The sequence below is a fragment of the Labeo rohita genome, unplaced genomic scaffold, assembly GCF_022985175.1.
Source record: "Labeo rohita strain BAU-BD-2019 unplaced genomic scaffold, IGBB_LRoh.1.0 scaffold_149, whole genome shotgun sequence".
NCBI lineage: Eukaryota > Metazoa > Chordata > Actinopteri > Cypriniformes > Cyprinidae > Labeo > Labeo rohita.
This window is the reverse complement of record NW_026127659.1, coordinates 51,615-55,418: the sequence shown is the minus strand read 5'-3', so window position 1 is coordinate 55,418 and position 3,804 is coordinate 51,615.

Sequence of the window (3,804 nt, the reverse complement as noted above, 5' to 3'; positions counted from 1 at the left end):
TTTGCTGGAAGGAAACACTTAAAGGAATCATGGTGTTCATATGTTTCTTTTAATGACAACATTATAATAAAATAACTAAACAATTACTGAACAAATATACACAGAATTAAACTAAATTCTTTTAAAATGTCAATTATCCACAAAGTGTGCAGCTTTTGTCACTGCAGTGTATCTTTCTGGGCTTCTGGAAGAACATTTCCAGAGCCTCTTGGTATGGAAAGTCAAAAACTTCTGGCCCATTTATTGAGATCCGCATGCAGGCTGCAAGATGGTCCCCTTGCAGCCTATTGCGGATGTCTGTCTTGACCTGCAAATACATGAACTGTTAGGCTTTAAAAATGATAACTGATAGCTTAAAATGGTGATTGCTTAAAGCAGCAAATCCCATTGTGAAACATACCGTTCATGGTTGAGAAGTCCCTCTCACAGATAACGCTCCTATAATCAAACTAGTTTAAGTTCAGGTGAGCTTTATTGCGATTCAGCTATGTAAATGTACCGAAATATAATCTAAACATTAATATTCCTTCTAAAAATTAACCATGGTTTTACTAAATAAATACCATGGTATTTGTAACATGGTTACCACAATTTTACTGTAGTAAAACCACCTTTAATTTTCAGAAGGGACATCATTGTTATTATATTTATGTTTACATATAGCATAGTTTATATACATGCCTTGTACAACATTTAAAACTAAAAGTGGCCCGTAAGGAGATATTTTATATTTCAATCAATATTTTGAAATATAAACTATGCATTGGGTTTGCAAATCTTTTGCTCTAGATCAGAACTTCAGAGCATGGATCGAGAATTACGAATTGCAAATGATTTGTTGAATTTTTCCTTCAGCAGTAGAAAACATCAAACCATTAATGCAGTACAGTTATATATATACAGGTGCTGGTCATATAATTAGAATATCTTCAAAAAGTTGATTTATTTCACTAATTCAATTCAAGAAGTGAAACTTGTATAATGTATACATTCATTCCAAACAGACTGATATATTTCAAGTGTTTATTTCTTTTAATTTTGATGATTATAACTGACAACTAATGAAAACCCCAAATTCAGTATCTCAGAAAATTAGAATATTGTGAAAAGGTTCAGTATTGAAGACACCTGGTGCCACACTCTAATCAGCTAATTAACACCTGCAAAGGCCTTTAAATGGTCTCTCAGTCTAGTTCTGTAGGCTACACAATCATGGGGAAGACTGCTGATTTGACAGTTGTCCAAAAGACGAGGGCAAGACACAAAAGGTCATTGCAAAAGAGACTGGCTGTTCACAGAGCTTTGTGTCCAAGCACATTAATAGAGAGATGAAGGGAAGGAAAAGATGTGGTAGAAAAAAAAAAAAAATAACTATCACCCAAACACAAAGTGATTTACAAAACCCAACTCAAAAATGAACAGGAGATTCACAAAGAGTGGACTGCAGCTGGAGTCGGTGCTTCAAGAACCACTACGCACAGACGTATGCAAGACATGGGTTTCATTTTCGCATTCCTTGTGTCAAGATTTTCTGGAACAACAGACAGCTGAGCAACTTGCCTTGTTTCAAAAAAAAAAGGACTGGACTGCTGCTGAGTGGTCCAAAGTTATGTTCTCTGATGAAAGTAAATTTTGCATTTCATTTGGAAATCAGGGTCCCAGAGTCTGGAGGAAGAGAGGAGAGGCACAGAATCCACAACCTTGAGGTCCAGTGTAAAGTTTCCACAGTCAGTGATGGTTTGGGGTGCCATGTCATCTGCATGGTGTTAGTTCACTGTGTTTTCTGAGGTCCAAGGTCAACTATGCAGCTTTATACCAGGAACATTTGGAGCACTTCATGCTTCCTGCTGCTGACCAACTTTATGGAGATGCAGATTTCATTTTCCAATAGGATTTGGCACCTGCACACAGTGCCAAAGCTACTAGTACCTGGTTTTTAATTACCATGGTAGTAAGTTTTAATTGGCCAGCAATATCGCCTGAACATAACCCCATAGAAAATCTATGGGGTATTGTATAAGATTTTTAGATAGTCAATAGGCCAATCCAACAATGCAGAAGAGCTGAAATAATCTAACAGAGCAACCTGAGCTTTCATAACACCTGAGCAAATGCCACATATAACCCATGCCACGCATATTGCTGCAGTAATTCAGGCAAAAGGAGCCTAAACTAAATACCATGAGTTTGTGTACATGCTCATACTTTTCATAGTTCATACTTTTCAGTTGGCCAAGATTTCTAAAAATTCTTTTACTTTGCATTGGTCCTAAATAATATTCTAATTTTCTGAGATGACTGAATTTGGGGTTTTCAATAGTTGTTAAACTATAATCATCAAAATTAAAAGAATCAAACACTTGAAATATATCAGTCTGTGTGGAATGAATGTATACATTATACAAGTTTCACTTCTTGAATGGAATTAGTGAAATAAATCAACTTTCTGAAGATATTCTAATCATATGACCAGCACCTATATATATATATATATATATATATATAAGAAAGTATACAAAAATACAAATCCCTTAAAAATCCCAATAAAATTAACAGTGGTTTACTACAAAGAAAGTGTAATTTCAGTAACTTCAGATTAGCAGATTGCCAAGTTCCCCAAAGTTGGTACTGTGAGGAAAAATAAATATTGTACCTTTTGTGTCATTGTTTTGCAGCAGGTTGATCATGTTTCCTCTGACTTCCATTTTTCAGCTCTCTGATAAGGTGGTGGTTAAAACTTTAAAAGTGCTCTCTGAGATAGATAAACATCTTTTCCAAAAATCATTCATTTCAATTCATTTCATATTGCACCTACAACAACCAACTGAAACATCGTTTCATCTGTTCCTCTATGTATAACGTTAGTCCAATACAACCTACAGGACAAAAAAAATATATTAGGCTATAACATAAACTCTCGCCAGCATTATTGATAAATTCACAACAGTTTTTATCAAAATAATTTAATGTTAGGGATTTATGTTAGAAATGAGAAACCTCCCGTGCAGGCCTGGACAATGTGATAAACCACCTTTCTTCTTTTAGCTTCAAAAAATAAACTTGTAGGCTAAGTAAAACATGACAAGGGTTTAGGTAAAAGTAATTGAAATATATGGGGTATTCCCCCTATCTATTTCTATTCTATATTTTCATCTATTACATAAATAAATAAATTCAGCCATTAAAAATAATGTATTTTGAATGTACAGAATGTCTATTCTAATTTCTATTCTATATTTTAATCTATTTAAATAAATAAAAAATAAATAATTTAGATAAAAATCTAATTATTTTCTATAGTTTTTTAATATATATTTTACTTATATTTAGGTGATTACTGTATTGCCTAAATACTCAATTAATTAGTTTTTTTAATCAAGTTCCCACACAAGTCTTATGTCATATATTTTCATATATGAAAATACCACTATAGTGGTTTAGATAACGCTTTTAAAAAACTATTCGAAAGAAAAACATCCTGTTTCTCATGATCAAACATCTATTTTGGTCTGTCATTGATCTGGTGATATGGTGAGCTTTGCTATGTTAGTATTTAGCATTTCATGTGACATTTCCATGTGAGGTTCTAATTTTTTTTTCTATATCTGTTTATTATAGATGCATTAAATGCTTTGTACATATTACATAAAGGCTCATTCTTCTTGAAATCATGGAAAGTCGTGTGAAGTTGTCAAATAAAGGTGATGCATCTTTGCATCTTTGCATCTCATCTTCACGCACTGTTGGCCTGTGGTTATTTGTACAATATGTACCCACAGTTTCATGTGCAGTAAAAGGCATATA